The 18,012-nt window shown below is 44.7% G+C and overlaps 1 protein-coding gene across 1 annotated transcript in view; it reads right to left on the bottom strand.

Annotated features, from left to right (window-relative positions):
- Positions 1–16,754, bottom strand: part of MAPR2 (membrane-associated progesterone binding protein 2) — a 28,409-nt gene extending 11,655 nt beyond the window's left edge. The window contains exon 1 of the mRNA XM_086504935.1: positions 16,617–16,754. The gene's annotated coding sequence lies outside the window, so the exon portion shown is untranslated. The remainder of the gene's footprint in view (positions 1–16,616) is intronic.
- Positions 16,755–18,012: the final 1,258 nt, after the last annotated feature.

Raw genomic sequence — 18,012 nt, 5'->3', positions numbered from 1 at the left:
GGCTGAAAGTACGGAGCTCTGCAGAGCGTGGGACAAAGTACGAGATCAAGAAGCCCTTATCTTCTTCGACAAAGGAGCCAAGGCCAACTTCATTTCGACTGAATTGGCTGCTCGACTCGGATTTACGCCAGATGAAATGGGACCACCGGTTGAGGCAGTTCTAGCAGCACCCAGACGGGATGTTGCCATTACTCCTATCATAGACAAACTTCGGTTGCATTGCCAGGGGTATCTAGGGCACGACGATTTTGATATCATGCATTTAGAGGGGTGTGACGTCCTTTTGAGAATCCCTTGGTTCCATAAGAACAATGTCGTGGTCAACTACAGGGCAAGAAAAGCAACTTTGAAGAATGAAAAGGGTAGAGATATAGTTCTTGATGTAAAACTGAAGGGCGAGTCAATCCCACTTATATCAGCTTTGGCCATTTCCAGATTAATTAAATCCAATCTCTTAGTTTACTCGATCTTCTTACATAAGATGGATGACAAGAAAATCTCATATTTGTCCGACCTTTAGAAGGAACCACAAGAATTTTTGCAAGCTCAGGCTGACTGTTTATTTGAAGGCTTACCAAGAGAGTTACATCCTCAGCGTCCTGAAGATCACACCATTGATTTGATTCCGGAAATTATGCCACCGAACCGGCCACCTTACAAAGTAAGCATAGCCCAAAATGAAGAAATTATGAAGCAAGTGAAAGAACTTTTAGAGAAAAGTCTAATTAAACCCAGTACATCACCTTAGTGTTGGTCTAGACTCATGTACAACAACCCGGTTACAAATATGCACATTATGCTAGAGTGAACTCTCTCTGTCACGTGACACATCCAACCCTATGTGTCTGTGGACAAGCTACACCATAACAGGGTTCCCGTCAATCGAGTCAGTCTAGATTAGAAGTGATCTGGCACTTTTGTGAGTCTATTCGTAGACCGTGCATGCCCAGTCACTTAGCATAGATGCATATCCTCTGGTTGCACACAGCATGATCATCAGTATTCCCATCAGAATCCATTAGAATTAGTTAGGGGATTTTTCCAGTGCATTTAGCCTATTTTTCCTATTTTTGACAACTTTAACAGATCAATCTCCAGTAACAGTAACTTTCACTTATTAATTTAAGTGACTTTCCAAAAGTAGGTAGGGGAAATTGGGTAAGAAAATATATAAGCAAACCAAAGCTAGCATTCTTTGGCAGATGAGCAAGGAGCACAACAGGCCCCCAGGCAACACATACTCCCCTCTCAGCAAGACCTCTCCAAGCTTCCCTTGGCGAGCCCCTCTCCCATTCAGCCTAGCGTTTTGCTAATCTCCAACACCTCCACTCAGCCTGGCGTTTTCAGCAAACACCCAGTCCACGGCAGCCCCTACACCTAGTGTTTCAAGATCGCCATCAAAGCTGAAATCAACTAGCGTTTTCAGCCTTCAGTCGCAACAGCAAATTCAGCAATAACACCTGCAGAAACCAGCGATTTTCAGCCTCAGAGCAAGCAGCATATCAGCGTTTTGTCAAGAGATTTAGCCCTCCCAAAAACGCAAATTCAGCTTCTTCAAAACGCAGCCAAACCTGCCTTTTTCAGCAGTCCCAAACAGTCCCAGACTTTCAGCAGATAGCGTTTCTGGACAGCTGTGAAAAGCTTGCAGATTTCAGCCCTTAAGTCATCGTCGTCATCCCCGTCATCATCACTGACATAGTCACAAGTTGCATCAGTTTTCCACGCATCATCATTGTACCACTTTGTGCAATCAATCGTAGACCACTCTCGCCAACGAGAGTGGGGCCTTCGGAGGAGGGTTTTACGTCTCTGGTGTCGTGTGTAACAGTCTTGGACACTTCAAGTCAAGAATCAACCGCGACAGCACCAAATAACCACTTCAAAACAATTCACAGATCACAATAGATTTGCACTGGCCCGGAGTTCCGTGCCTAGAGATATTGGCCCCAAAGACTGGCGCACCTTTCGGTATTTCTTTTTATACTAATCACCTTTAAAAGGTTTCAAGAGACTCACATGAAATGCATTGTGAATCCTCCAAGTATCTGGCAGTTTCAATCGGAAGGAGACTTCATTTATCTTTTCAGTAATCTGGAAAGGGCCGTAGTATCGCATACTAAGCTTTGGAAAAAGCCTCTCCTTTCCCTTTTTCTTTCGTAGGCGTGCCTTCTCAAAATGTAAGAGCACCCAATCATCCTCGTTCAATTTCAAGTCGCGACGATGGCGATCCGCTGCCTTTTTCTGTCGTTCTTGAGACTCCTGCAAAGTCTCGCGAACCTTGGCAAAAGCCGTATCCAAATCTCGCGAATATTCATCCGCTTCAAATATCTAATCTTTCGTGCTCAGGAAGGATGGAACCTTCGCAGCACTTTCAACAATCGCACATGGCGTCTTCCCCGTCGAAGAGTGTATCGTGTTATTGTAGGCAAATTCAACCAAAGGTAAGTTCTTTTCCCATTGAGTCTTCTGATCCGAGATACAAGACTTCAATAAATCTAAAATCACTGGATTGGCAATCTCAGATTGCCCCGTCAGTCTGCAAGTGGAACGATGACGAGAACTGCAACCGCGTGCCAATGTTCTCCCAAATTGCCTTTCAAAACAACTCATAAATCTGGGGTCTCTGTCGGAGACAATTGTCTCAGACGTGTCATGTAATCGGAAAATCATCGTAATCATTCTATGTTCTCGGGAGATCAAAAAAATGAAATCCATTTCAATATTTTCCCAAGGGCGAGTGGGTATGGGTAAAGGCTGTAACAATCCCTGTGTCTTATGCCTGTCAAACTTGACCTTCTGGCATACCAAGCAACTGCGCACAAACTCTTCCACATCCTTTTTGAGTCTCCGCCAAAAGAAATATCTCTCTACCCCTTTCATGGTGGTAGCAATGCCGCGGTGACCCGTAAAAGGTGGACAGTGGCATTCAGTCATAACCTTTTCCCTCAACGGCTGTGTAACACACAACGTAGTCTTTTTCATCAAGTAGCCTTCTCGAAGGAGTATCCAGCTACTATCTCCCCATCCCGTATCCGTGTGAAAATATCTGCAAAATCTGTATCTGTGGCATACTGATCGACCATATCCTCGAAGCTCCTATGATGTATCGCGGAAACAGCCAAAACCAACGGTTTCCGAGACAAAGCATCTGTCACCACATTCTTCTGTCCCTGCACATGGACAATCTGGAAGTGGAACTGTGACAAGATGTTCGCCCACCGCATCTGCTTTTCCGAAAGCTGCTTCTGTGACAAGTAGTAGTGCAAACTCTGATGGTCTGTAAAGACAGTAACATCCGCTCCGAGTAGGTAATGCCGCCCTGAGTAAGAGCATGGATAACCGCCAAAAGCTCTTTCTCATAGATCTGTGCTGTCATCTCCGGCCTAGAGAACAAACGGCTCTCGTAAGCTATGACATGGCCTGCTTGCATCAAGACCGCACCCAGACTACGACCACAAGCATCACAATATACTTCAAATGACTTCTGCAAGTTCGGCAAAGTCAAAATAGGTCCCGTAGTCAATTTCTCTTTCAATGTCCGAAAGACAATCAACTCTGTGGGTCCCCACGAAAAAGGTACTCCTTTCTGTGTCAAGGTATGCAAAGGGGAAGCAACCTCTGCAAACTTTCGTATGAACCGCCTGTAGTACGAACACAGTCCCAAGAAGCTTCTAACTTCATGGACATTCCTCAAATCGGGCCAATCACGGGTAGCAATCACGGGTAGTCTCTATCTTGGCCGGGTCCATTTGCACTCCTGCTGCTGCTGACACAATGTGTCCCAAAAAGTGTATCTCTGGTAGGAAAAATTCACTTTTCTTTGCATTAATCACTAACATGTGATCTCGTAATGCCTGAAAGACTTGAAGCAGATGATCTCTGTGTTCTGCCTCATTCTTGGAGAAAACAATGATGTCGTCAAAGAAAGTGCCAACAAATAGCCTGTACTCTCGAAAAATCCTGTCCATCATCCGGTTAAATGTCGCAGGAGCATTGGTTAAGCCAAAAGGCATCACCAAAAACTCAAATAACCCAAAAGTCGTCCGAAAAGCTGTCTTGTAGACATCTCCTTGCGCTATCCTGATCTAATGATATCCACTCTTCAAGTCAATCCTGCTAAAGCACGAGGATCCCTGTAACCTGTCAAGTATATCATCGATCCTAGGAATCGGAAATCTGTTCTTGATGGTGATTTTGTTGAGAGCGCTATAATCGATGCACATTCTCCAAGATCCGTCGTTCTTCAAAACCAACAACATTGGAGAGCAATACGGTGAAGTACTAGGCTGGACAAGACCCTTTTCCAAGAGGTCTTTCACTGGGTTCATAATCTTTTCATTCTGTACTCGGCTCACACGATAAGGTGGCTGATTCGGTGGCGTGCTTCCAGGTATCAGATCAATGGTTTGATCTTCAGGACCTCTAAAAAGCAATTGGCATGAGTGTGGAGAAAAATCTTGGCGTTCTTTTGATCAGGTCAAAACATATTCAACCTTTATCCAGCGTTCAGTTCTCTCCCAAAAGAATGAGTAAGAAACTGAAGTTCATCAAGTACAATCTATAAGCCCTTCATTTATCAAAGCCGCTTTCTCGGCCCGGTAGTCAACCACGGCGTAGTTCTTGTGGTACCAAGGGATCCTGAGTAGAACGTCACTCGCGTGCCCTGACCACCCCTGTCATTGCAAACAAAGTTTGCCAATGCTCGGTGTAATGGCAACATCCCATCCGGGTGCGAGTCAAACTACCTCCGCCTGGCGTCAGTCTGTCAGGCGTAATTCCAAATCGAGCCACCAATTCCAAGTGAAAAGAAGTTGGCCTTGGCTCCTTCAAAAGAGCTTCCTGATCCTTCACTTTGCCCCAAAAGCGGCAAAGTTTGTACTTTCATTCATTAGATTCGGTGCAGGTCCCACGCCATGTGGTACCAGTTCTGCTTTTCTATCTGCCTTTTCTGCCACATTCCTCGGCTGCTCTCGAACTCTCAGACCTGTCGTCGTCTTTATCATTCTGTTCTTTCTGTGCCTTATTAGGGCACTTCGCGGAGATATGTCCCTGTTCCCCGCATCCAAAGCAATTCCCCTCTCTGATGAAGCGAGCTCTCTCCTCAGAAGTAAGCTTGGGTCGTGCATCCTTTTTCTCTGGGTTGCTCTTTTTCTTTCTACTTTCATTCCCAGAAGTCTGTTCGGCTCATTGTGTCATGGCCTCATCTGTGGGGTAGGTCAGACTGCCAGAGTGAATGGCAAAGCCCCGCTTCGCATGACTCATCAACTCCTGAATAGAAGCTGACTTCTGTTCCAAACAGTGATCTCGGATCTCTGTAGGTAGACCCAAGGTAAACCGCTCAATCTGTTCTCTGAATGAGATCTTCTTGAATGAAGAGGCGGGTAGAAAAGAGCTCCAAAATCTTTCATTGATTGTATCTTTCTTGGTCATCCGAAGATGGTTCCAAGCAATTCGTACATCTCGTTCATATTCTTGCGTCAACCAAGAAGAAATAAAAAGCTTCTTAAATTTCAGCCATTTAACTGGCGCAGTCTTGTTTAAAAGAAGCGTGGACCACCAAGTACGAGCATTCCCCTTAAGGTAAGAGGTAGCTCTCCGAATCTTGGAGTGCTCTGAATAGCGTCCTCCCGCGAAAGCGATGTCAAACTGCTGTATAAAAGACAAAGCCTTCGAAGCATCTGAGTATCCTGAAAAGTATCAAACTTGATCGAGTGGCCACCTTCCTTAAACTCTCGGACTTTCTTGCTTTTATCTTCGAGAAAGTCATACTGGTTGGCTTTGTAAAAATTCTTCTTGTTCGCATAAAACTTTCCGTCATCGGAATCTGAGCTGTCTGTAGACGAGTCCTCAGTAGAACTGTCAGTCTCTGGGCGAGATGTAGCCTTCTTTGCCTTTTTCTTGCCCTTTCCGAAGCTTTGTTTCTTGCTTCGTTTTTTACCTTTTCTGTCTTCTTTGCTCGAATCTGAAGAGCTAGAAGAACTGTCAGAAGAAGAAGAAGAAGAAGAAGAACTGGGTACTCCTTCAAATCGAACACGCTTCTTCTGTTTCTTTGCCTTGTCAAAAGTCGATTGACGACCCAAATTTCCCGGGAAGTCAGCGCTTTTCTTCTGCTTTTTTTGCGGTGCTTTTTGGCTTTCTTTTGCCCATCAAAAAGATGAGCAATCCGTGCATCAACCACGTTCTCCAGTTCCTTCTCTGTATATTTCTTGGAGGCAGAAGGTTTCTTGAGAGCGGGTTTCGAGAGTGGTGTTGTGGTTCTTTGCCACTCCATCTGTACCTCTTCCAAAGAGGTCTGGTTCATATATTTTGCCATCTTCGGATCCTTGGCGAAATTGAGCATCATCTTTGTTGCGTCGCCAATCAATTGACGACGCTCCATCTCTCTTTGCTCCGCCTGAGTAGGCCGAGGCGGGCCATACTCTCTGTCTGAATCTTCGTTGTGATCCCAGCCCGCATCTCCAGATGTAGAGGGAGTCGACTGATAATTGCCTGAAGCCATAGGTGCCACGGAAAAAAAAAATCGGGGATCGGATTTCCCGTAGAAGAGAAATCGGCCGTGCTCTGATACCACTGTAACAGACTTGGACACTCCAAGTCAAGAATCAACCGCGACAGCACCAAATAACCACTTCAAAACAATTCACAAATCACAATAGATTTGCACTGGCCCGGCGGAGTTCCATGCCTAGAGATATTGGCCCCAAAGACTGGCGCCCCTTTCGGTATTTCTTTTTATATTAATCAAATCAAAGTACAAGAGAGTGGCTAGGGTTTCACTCTCAGACTCTACGTCCAGATGCTCTGAGAAGTGAGGCCCTCACCACTAATTTAAAGGTTACAAGGGATGCCCAAAAGCAGAGCCCCAAAAGCTTTTAAAAATAAAAAGCATTAGTTCTCTCTCTCTCTCTTAGAGAGTCTCTTTTTTTTTTTTTTAAAGCAAGTTCTCTCTCTTTCTCATGGCGTAGAGAAAAAGCAAGATTCGCGTCGCTCGTCATCTTATTTTATTTTATTTTATTTCAAAAAAATTCCAGCCTCCACGATTTTCGAAAATTAGGGTTTTTGACAAAAATAGGGTTTGCAGGAATTTTAGGGTTTCTGGCAGAAATTAGGGTTTCTGTTGTCCGCTACATCATCACTTTGTGACTCGTGTCTCTCTTCTCTCTTTCTCTCAGTCTCATACACTTGCACGCACAATATCCACTCACTTTGTTCGTGATCATAGCACTCTCCATAAAGAACGGAAGGCTCTCCCTTCCATAAGAACTAAAAGAAACCTTGAGCAAATATGGATCACTAATCTTAAGAAATACAACATTCATTCCGTTGCACCTTACATTGGTATCAGAGATTTGGAAGTGTTATGTATCACTCAAGGAAAGAACCACAAGAATTTTTTTGCTTGTTGCGGTCGCACGAACCCAAGTTCGCTTGGGCGTGTCGATCCTAATCGATTTTTTTGAAGAGTGACAGGAATCCCAAGAAAGAAGGACTTGTCCAGCCTCCCCTTGTGTCGCTTTTCACTCATTGAGAGCGGACCGTGCACTTAGGGGCCGGCCACTCGACGTGAGGTGGGAAAAGCAACCTTGGTGTGAGCGGCGCAAGGCCGCCAAGGGGTGCGCCCGCGGAAAAGAGTAGAACTCGGGTGAAGAGAAGATCCTTCCCAAACGCGATTTGCAAGCAAAAGAAAACCTCAAGACCCTCAAGAACCCAAGTTCCTCGTAAACTTAAGAACCAAAGATCCTAGTGCATGGTCGTCACCCGAAGCGGAATGGATACTTCGCATACAGCTAATGAGCATGAGAGAGGCAACGAAGGATTTTCCCCACCAAGAGACTTTTCTGACCCTCCCCCTTCGCCATCTACGCCACGAGTTGTACTAACTCCTATGGAGATGATGGTCAAGTCAATGATGGACATGATGCTGGCACAACAAGAAGCGACTCGCATTACTTTGGAACGCAATGAAAGAAATGCTACAACAACAAGAAGCGACTCGCATTACTTTGGAACTCACTGAAAGAAATGCAATACAACAACAAGAAGCGAATCGAGTTGCGTTGGCACAACAAGAAACAAATCGCCTTGCTTTCGAACGCGAGCGCAATGAACGAAATGAACGAAAAGCAGAAAGGAAGGCCGAGCGTGAAGCTCAAAGAGAGCTACGTACTCAAGAATTGCTTCGACAAGTGCTAGCCTCGAAAACCGAACCAGCCAAAGATCGTGGGAGTTCCTCAAGTGGTGCAAGCCACGATGCGGATTCCAACAACCCAGTCACCAAGAAGTTGACTTTCAGTAAGTATGATGGTAAGATGGATACTACGGTTATTCATTCTTGGTTGCACCAATTTAATGCTTATTTTGCGACAACTAAGAAAACAGGAAATAGCAAAGTTTTGACGGCAGGTATGTACCTTGCCGGTGATGCCATCAATTGGTACCACGCATGGCAAGAGGCACAGCTAGCCGTGCACCTAGAGGAAGCCGACGAATTCACGCCCCTCTTTTAGTTGGGCTGATTTCCAAGGCAAGCTCAAGGTGCGGCTTATGCCACCTCAGTACCTCGCACGATTGAAAGAGGATTGGCGCAATCTCAAGCAACATGGTATGCCACTCATGTCTTTTTCTAACCATGTTTTGCAGCTCGGAACTCAATTACGCAAATCGGATAATGAGCGCAAAGAGGCTTTTCTCGTTGGGTTAGACAAATACATCAAGTTTGATGTCGAAGTCTTTGACCCCGCAGATCTCAACAAGGCGGTAGCGATCGCTCTCTCCCAAGAGATGAAGCACAACAAGGGAAAGCCTAAGGAGAACAAGTCTTCTCAAGGGACACGCAGAATGGTAAGAATGGTAACTCTTCTAGCCCTTCTTCCTCTAATTCCTCGGAAAAGAACTCTAACAATGAATCTAAGCGTAAACCTAAAGCACCTGCAAAACCTAAGCTAACCCCTGATCAAAAAGCTTCACAAGGAAATGTAGGAAGATACATCACAACTGAAGAACAAGTGATTTATGCTAAAGAAGGTAGATGTTTTCAATGTCACGTCAAGGGTCACTTAAGAAGGCATGTCCTAAGACAGTCCCACCTAAAGAACAAAAGGCACCCACAGCAACCACAATCACTATCACAAACCAACCTGCATCTTCTGCTGACTCTGACACACACATTGATGAGTCCCTCATGAAGTGTTATGGTCATCTAAAAGGGCAGCGTTTTATCATATTGTTTGATCCAAGCAGTATGCATGACGTGATTACCCCCCCTCTTGTTGAGAGAGCCTGCCTAGAGGTTAGTCAGAAATCTCCTCTCGAGGTTTCTGACTTCGCTCCTGGTATCGACTCTCTCATCACGAAGGAGTGCCTTGATGTGATGTTTACCGTTCAACAAGCTTCTTTTTGTAGGAAATTTCTTGTGTCTCCTCTCTCAGGATGTGATATGATTTTGGGCATTAGATGGTTTCGTGAACTCAAACCTCTCATTGATTTTGAGGCTAACACTCTCACTCTACATGCCAAAACTGTTTCCCCCCTCATCATTCGTGCTGAGGAGGGCTTGTATTCTTTGCCTCACATCTCTCATGTGCAGGTAAAGCGTGAATTACGACGAGGAGCACAAGCGGCATTCATCTATGTTGCTCCAGTTTCCCAGAACATTCAGGCTTCACCTAAGTATTCAGAGTTGTTTACAAAGTTTAAACATCTCTTTTTACAGGATAATCTTCAACCTCGTCTCCCACCCGAGCGGCCGGAGGACCATCGCATCAAGCTTATGGAGGGAGCGCAGCCTGTAGGTAAGGCTCCCTACCGTTTGAACAAGTCAAAGGAGGAAGAGTTAGAGCGACAACTCACAAAGTCGGTGGCTAGAGGATTCATACGTCCTAGTGTAAGTCCTTTTGCTGCACTTATTTTGTTTGTTCGCAAGAAGGATCGTTCGTCTCGATTGTGTGTTGATTACAGGGCATTAAACAAGATGACCGTCAAGCACAAGTTTTCGATGCCTCGCATTGAGTATATCCTTGATAGGATCAATGGGGCAAAGGTTTTCGGCAAGGTCGATCTCAAAAGTGGATACCATCAGGTATGGGTATTCAAAGGCAACATTTTCAAGACCGCTTTTCGCACCGAGCGAGGGTAATGGGAGTATATATTGTTATGCCTTTTGGATTGATAGGTGCCATGGATACATTCAATCATCTCATGGTAGGTCGTTTCGGCGATATGGTTGGTGTATGTGTGTTCATCTTTTTAGATGATATTCTCATTTTTTCTGCATCGTGGGAACAACATGAAAGAGATGTTGAAAGGGTACTAACTCATTTGGATGAGTGTGAGTCATAGTTACCAGGAACAGAAACGCGGAACGGGAACGCGGAACAAAATGCCATTCCCTGTTACGGGTACTCACATTTGAAACACGGAACGGGGATTCGGAACGGGAACTTGGAATGGGAACGAGGAACGAAGACCTGAAAACGGCCATTCCCTGTTACTATGGTGTCAGTTGTACATTGCAGCTAAGAAGTCTGAATTTTTTCTTACGGAAGTCACTTATCTGGGTTATATCATTTTTGCAGAAGGCATCAAGCTAGATCCCGCGAAGGTGGAACAGGTTCGTAATTGGGATTTGCCCAAAACTGCATATGATATGCGTTCTTTTCTTGGTTTATGTCAAGCATATAGTTCGCACATAGAGAATTTTGCACGCATTGTTGCACCTATGACTGATGTTTTGAAAGGGGTAAAGACTCGGCATCAGCGCGTAGACTTACCCGAGGCAGCCATTGAGGCTTTTGCAGCTCTCAAGGTTGCGGTGACAGAAGCACCGTGTCTTATCCTTGCCTCTTGGGATGATCCCTTTGAGGTATGGACAGATGCGAGCAATGCCGCCATAGGCGCTGTGCTCCAGCAACATGGTCGTCCTGTATCTTTCCTTAGCTAGAAGCTCAATAGTGCAGAAAAGAATTATTTAGTTTATGATAAAGAACTTTTGTCTGTCATTCACTCTCTTAAGCATTGGAAGCATTTTTTTTATGGTAGAGAGTTTACAGTGCGCACAGATCATCAAGCCCTTAAGTGGCTCCAGTCTATGCCTAGTGCACATTGGAGTGATTGCCAAGCACGGTGGTCACAATTTTTTTAACAATTTGAAGGTTTGATTGAGTATATGACTGGAAAAGCTAACCCTGTTTGCAGATGCGTTGAGTCGCAAAGGACAGATTTTGGCTCTTGAGTCAAGAACCACATTTTTTATTCAGGGTGAGTCTTTTGACAGCATGAAGAATCAGTATGCGGATTCCGATTTTGGTAAGTATTGGTTGCAGGCTCTTGCTTCCCAAGGGCCCAGCAACTATCTCATTCGTGATGGATTGTTATTTTTTCGTCAAACGTTTATGTGCGTTGCCCTCTCTCAGGCCAACCATATTGCATGATGCGCATGATTCTCTCACAGGTGGACACAGGGAAATGAACACCACATTGGAAAAAATTGAACGATTTTTTTATTGGCCTAAAATGCAGAAAGATGTGTTTCGTTATGTCACACAGTGCACTGTATGTCAAAAAGTAAAAGCTCCTCGGGGTAAGCAGCAAGGCCTCTTGCTTTCGCTGCCTATTCTCGATGGATCTTTTCAGGATATTTCTATGGATTTTGTGACTAACTTACCACCAAGTTTGCATTCAAGGAACACTCGATGTTTAACAATTGTTGATCGTTTCAACAAATTTTGCATGTTGATTCCTTGTGAAGCCACAGTTATTGCACAAGATGTAGCACGATTGTTCATTAAGCATTGGTACCCCCTCTGTGGTTTGCCAAAGTCAATTATTTCAAATAGGGATGTTAAGTTCACGTCCAATTTTTGGCGCGCACTCTTTGAAAATTTTGGCACTAAGTTGAATTTTTCATCGGCTTTTCATCCACAGTCAGATGGTCAAACAGAAATTTACAATCAATTGGCTTTTTGATGTGTTAAAATCTTATGTTCATGATCAGCAGTCTCAGTGGGAGCTCTATGTCCCACTGGTTCAGGCTATTCGAAATGACTCTTTTTCTTCTGCTATTGGTCGAACTCCTTATGAGGCAGCTTTTGGCCATCCTTTCCAGTCACTTTTGACTCGCTTGGTCAGTCAAATGCCTGATGCCAATGCTGAAAGTCAGTCATTGAATGAGATTTCTGAGAGTGTGAAGCTTCGGCTAAGCAAGGCTCAGGAATCTTATTTATGGCAGGCTAATAAGCATCGTCAGGATGTTTCGATCAAGGAAGGAGATTGGGTGTATTTAAGAATCATGAAGCAACGTCTTTAAGCAAGTTGGCAAAAGTGTCCAAAGTTGGCTGTTCATATGTATGGTCCATTTCCAGTCATTAAAGAGATAAATGAGGTTTCAATGAAATTACAGTTGCCTAACTCAAGGTAAATGCACAACGTTTTCCATGTTTCTTGGTTGAAAGTGTTCCAGAGAACACCTCCAAAGGACATTTCGGAAGAAGAAAAACCGGAGATCATCGATGAAGTTGAGGTCATGGAGCCAGAGCAAGTGTTGTTGCATCGGTTTCGCCATAGTTCAAAGAAGCAAGTACGACAATACTTTTTGAAGTTGAAGGATCGAGCAACCCACGAAGTGGTGTGGGTAGACAAAGAGTTCTTCAAAGATTATCCAAAGTTATTTGCAGACTACAAGGAAGCCATGCAGCTCGGTACCAGTACCTCACTTCAAAAAGGAGGGGACGTCACGTGACACATCCAACCCTATGTGTCCGTGGACAAGCTACACCATAACACGGTTTCCATCAATCCAGTCAGTCTAGATTAGAAGTGATCTGGCACTTTTGTGAGTCTATTCGTAGGCCGTGCATGCCCAGTCACTTAGCATAGATGCATATCCTCTGGTTGCACACAACATGATCATCAGTATTCCCATCAGAATCCATTAGAATCAGTTAGGCGATTTTTCCAGTGCATTTAGCCTATTTTTCCTATTTTTGACATTTTTCACTTATTAATTTAAGTGACTTTCCAACAAAAATAGGTAGGGGAAATTGGGTAAGAAAATATATAAGCAAACCAAAGCTAGCATTCTTTGGCAGATGAGCAAGGAGAACAACAGGCCCCCAGGCAGCACATACTCCCCTCTCTTACCAAGACCTCTCCAAGCTTCCCTTGGCGAGCCCCTCTCCCATTCAGCCTAGCGTTTTGCTAATCTCCAACACCTCCACTCAGCCTGGCGTTTTCAGCAAACACCCGGTCCACGGCAGCGCCTACACCTAGCGTTTCAAGATCGCCATCAAAGCTGAAATCAACTAGCGTTTTCAGCCTTCAGTCGCAGCAGCAAATTCAGCCATAACACCTGCAGAAACCAGCGATTTTCAGCCTCAGAGCAAGCAGCATATCAGCGTTTTGTCAAGAGATTTAGCCCTCACAAAAACACAAATTCAGCTTCTTAAAAACGCAGCCAAACCTGCGTTTTTCAGCAGTCCCAAACAGTCCCAGACTTTCAATAGATAGCGTTTTTGGACAGCCGTGAAAAGCTTGCAGATTTCAGCCCTAAAGTCATCGTCATCGTCCCTGTCGTTGTCACCGACATAGTCACAAGTTGCATCAGTTTTCCATGCATCATCATTGTACCACTTTGTGCAATCAATCGTAGACCACTCTCGCCAACGAGAGTGGGGCCTTCGGAGGAGGGTTTTACAAGGTCTCTCGTGTCGTATCTCTCTTCTCTCTTTCTCTCAGTCTCATACACTTGCACGCACAATATCCACTCACTTTGTTCGTGATCATAGCACTCTCCATAAAGAACGGAAGGCTCTCCCTTCCATAAGAACTAAAAGGAACCTTGAGCAAATATGGATCACTAATCTTGAGAAATACAACATTCATTCCGCTGCACCTTACACTCTCCATGTCTTGAGTTGTTCGATGCATTGAAAGCTTTATCCCTACCCTAGAGAGGATGGCATGACCCCTATTGGAAGTTTCTTGGCCCTAGTTTATATCGTGGTTCCAAGACACAAGTGTGATGCCACAAAGTATGTCCAAGGGACAATTTGATTAGCAGCTTTGGTAGAAACAGCATAGCTCTAAGGTACCGAGGCCATGGTAGCATTATGTGAGCTCTCATGGTGGATATTGATGTGCAATTGAGTTGAGGCGGCATATGGCTTAGCTGGCCGTAAGGAACAATCATATGATGAGGATGGTCTGGGGTACTACATGTATTGCACTGCTTATGCTTTATAGTCTCCTTTAGTTTCCTTTTCAGTACCTCCAAAGCTCCCTATTGGGGATATTTTTCTTAGTATGGAGTGAAGACGCTTCCTCCTGCAAAGCACGTTGTAGCTTGATCGCCTCAAGCTTTCTATGTAAAGAAACCAACGGGTCAGATGCATCTTCCACCTGTCCTTGAATCTCTTTCTAGCTCCCTCTAGTCCGGTAGTTGTGGCAACAATCTATACAAAGATAGATCTATCTTTAGTGACTCCGAAAACATTTGTTGGGAGGCCTTGGGCACAGCCTTCTCCACCTATTTGCGTACCATGGAGCCTCTTGGAGGTTGGGGGAGTTTGGCTACCAAAGCTGCGTATCAACTTATGTAGGTCTCATCAAGTTGTATTTCTAGCTCGTTGAGAACTTTTTCTTGATAATTGTAAAGCCAGAAAATGTTGCAGAATGCGCTTTTCAATGCATACCAATCCACAAAGCGATGCTTCCCAACCTTTACAAGATTGTCCAAAATCTCCGAGTAAAGGACCCTCCAATGAACCATGAAGTAATGCTAGAGATTGTAGAAAACATCTGATTCTTGAGAAAGCTTGTAGGGAACTCTCTCTCTCTCTCTCTCTCTCTCTCTCTCTCTCTCTCTCTCTCTCTGTGTGTATGTGTGTGTGTGTGTGTGTGTGTGTGTGTCCCTTCCAAGTTGAATTATTGAAAATTGTCCACGTGGCCACTTCATGTTCGTCTCAGGATTGTCCAATGCATCCTTGTGGCTCATGTGGAGTTTTACTTGCCTTTGTTATCCTGGCCTTGGTTGCGCTTGCAGTCTCTCATGTCCAATATTTTAGAACATTTTTGGCGGACCTCGTCTACCAAGAGGGGCATTCGGCTTCTATCTATGGACAAGCTGTGTTCTCTCAAGCGGCTTGGAGGGTTGAATATTTTGGACTTGAGACGTTATCTTCTGGCTCGGAAAGCTATGTTGTTGCCAGTTTTGGTGGAGTAGCAGCAACCCTGGGCTCTCATGGTCACACATTTATGTGCGCACATTGTCACCCCTTCTTTTGGTCATTGGCAACTGACTTATTGGGATGTTGTTTTTGGGAAGCTTGAAGGACACATTCCAAGATGTCCCTTTACTTCTTCTCTAATTGTTGATTGGAAGGTTGTCACTTCACATTTGGCTTGGGATGGTCGACAATCCTCTGGGGGTAACTCTCTTCGCTTGGAGAGTCTGCATTGGAGAAGGGTTTTTGCTTCGACTTTGGTTCAACGGTCTCCTCGCCAAGCGTATTTTCTTTCCCAAAAAGGAATCTGTCAGGTGCATCAGGTGGTTGATGACTCTGGTTATGTTCTTTCTTTCGCTGATGCCGTCTCCCGCTTTCGGTTGGGTCTTCACTATTCTCCTCTCTGGCGGGAGATTCAAAACATGCTTGCTGCTCATTCGCCCATTCCTCCTCTGGATGAAGACTCTCTCTTCTCTGATTGGAACGTGGCTACTACTAGATTGGATTGCATCTCAGCTGCCAGTGTCTATGCCATTCTTTAGTTTGATGTATGGATTGTGCATCAGGGTAATCAGCTGTGGTCGCTTTCCGAGTCATCCTTGTGGTGGCAACACGCATTGTCTCGCATTTGGCAGAGTCATCTGCCTTTGAAGGAACGTGTTTTCTTGTGGCGGTGCTTGGTGGGAGCTCTACCTGTTGGCAGTGTGTTGCATGCTCGGCATATTGCGTCTTCCCGCTGCCCCAGATGCCTTGAAGCTGAGGAGACCGTGCCACACTTGCTGTAGTGTTGTCGTCACTCCAGAGCCTTCATTCGGCAAGTGTCAACTGCTCTTCGACTAGGTTTTCCTTCCGGCTCTTTTCACAGACGATTTTGGCTTTTTGGGGTGCTTCGGTCACCACAATCTCAGTTTGCGGTTTGCGGTCTTCTTCACCTAGGTCAGATTTTGGACTATGTGGGCCATCTGGCATCATAGGAACTCCTTAATGTTCTAGGGCACTTTTGTTGACCCCTTTCCCTATGAATTTTGCCTACGAAGCTGGAGACATCACTCTTGATGCCTACAGGATTTACTTTGACTGTTTCTAGCCATGGGAGCCTCATAATGCTCAGTCTTTTGTATCCCTTTCGTTTCGTGGGTTTTCCTCGCTTTGAGGTTTCCACTTGTAAATTAATCAAAGCAGATTTACACCAAAAAAAAAAAAAAAAGTGTGTCGCTCGCAATCAACCAATGGCTGCAACGCCCCAACACCAAAAGGGAAAGCGGTTACCCCTCCTCTGCCATTGACCAGGCGGGATCCAGCATGGATCTCATGTAATTCTCTCTCTCTCTCTCTCTCTCTCTCTCTCTCTCTCTCTCCATCCAGAATCACGCAACCATTGAGAAGGAGAGTGCGCACCTTGATGTAGTATCCGCGCAGGTGATACTTTGAATAGCCTTGGTCAAAAATTGAAATGCGCAAGCGTTTAATCAGGACCCTTAGGCCTAAAGGCTAAGACAAAGAGATTAGGCTATATAAATTAAGAAAGGGAAAATTACCAAAATACCCCTCTAATTTGTGGAAATTTCCAAAATACCCCTCAAATTTCAAAAATTCCTAAAACACCCCCAATATTTTGTCATAAATTCTCAAAATGCCCTTCAAATTTTCCAAAATTCCCAAAATACCCCTGGTTGTGAAATTAAATTTCTCCAATGATTAAAAAATTTGTAGCTTTTCATAAGAAGACTCATTGCTTATCAATATAAGATGCTAAATCTAGAATTTGAGTTGATTATGTAGGCTTTGGAGATGAATTGCTTCATTATCTTTAGACATAATTTCCTTTTTTTGCAAGGTAATTTGTGGCAAATTACATGTTAAGCATGCAAAAACGGATCTCAATTAACAAAAAGGAATCAAGATTAAAAAATCTTGAACAATCGAACCAAAATAGATACAAGGGTATTTTGGGAATTTCCACAAATTAGAGGGGTATTTTGGTAATTTTCCCATTAAGAAACCAAGAAAGAAATGTAAGCCATGCTCCATCCGAGCGATGGCATCTCCAACATCCACTCATTAAGGAGTCCTAGTGGCTCAACTTTAAAATTATTCATTAGTTCAGAGCTGCAACAGAGCAGCATGGACACAAGTTATTAGGGCATGGTCAACGCGAGGCTTAGTTTTTCGTAAGCCTCGACCAGTGCTGACCATGGTAGGTACGGATCCGCAGAGGTTGACGGGCAGCAGTGGGTAGAGAGAGAGAGAGAGAGAGAGAGAGAGAGAGAGGTTGACGGGCAACAGTAGGAGAGAGAACTGGAGCAGTGATCGGCAACTAACCGGGATAGTTTTGAAACTATGCCTTTTTTAGCATAGTTGCAAAACTGAGCCCGGTGAAAACCTGCAAAAGGTTGCTTCATCCAAAGAGCTAGTCGAGCCGTGTTCCTCAAAACTATGCCTCGTGTGACCGTAGCCTTAGGCAATATTGCTTGCTCTTTGGAGCCTCGAGGCTTCTAGAGTCCACCAAGTTCAGTTGACATGAGAGAACCAACCACGTGTGGGGTAGAGATGGGGAGAGAGAGTCCATGTGATGAGAGAGAGAGAGAGAGAGAGAGAGAGAGAGAGAGAAAGGGGGGGGGGGGGGGGGGGGGGGGGGGGGGAAGCATCTTCACTCAATTCCCTTTTTTCCCATTTTATCCCATCTAGTACCTCCTAGTGTGAGTTTGCCAAAAAAACAAAAAAACAAGAGGTTAGGTCATTGGCCAAAGAAGGAGGTTATTGCTTCTCCACTAGGCACCCAAGAGAGGTGAAA

The sequence above is a fragment of the Adiantum capillus-veneris genome, chromosome 28, assembly GCF_014529385.1.
Source record: "Adiantum capillus-veneris isolate H3 chromosome 28, ASM1452938v2, whole genome shotgun sequence".
NCBI lineage: Eukaryota > Viridiplantae > Streptophyta > Polypodiopsida > Polypodiales > Pteridaceae > Adiantum > Adiantum capillus-veneris.
This window is presented reverse-complemented; position numbering and strand designations above follow the sequence as displayed.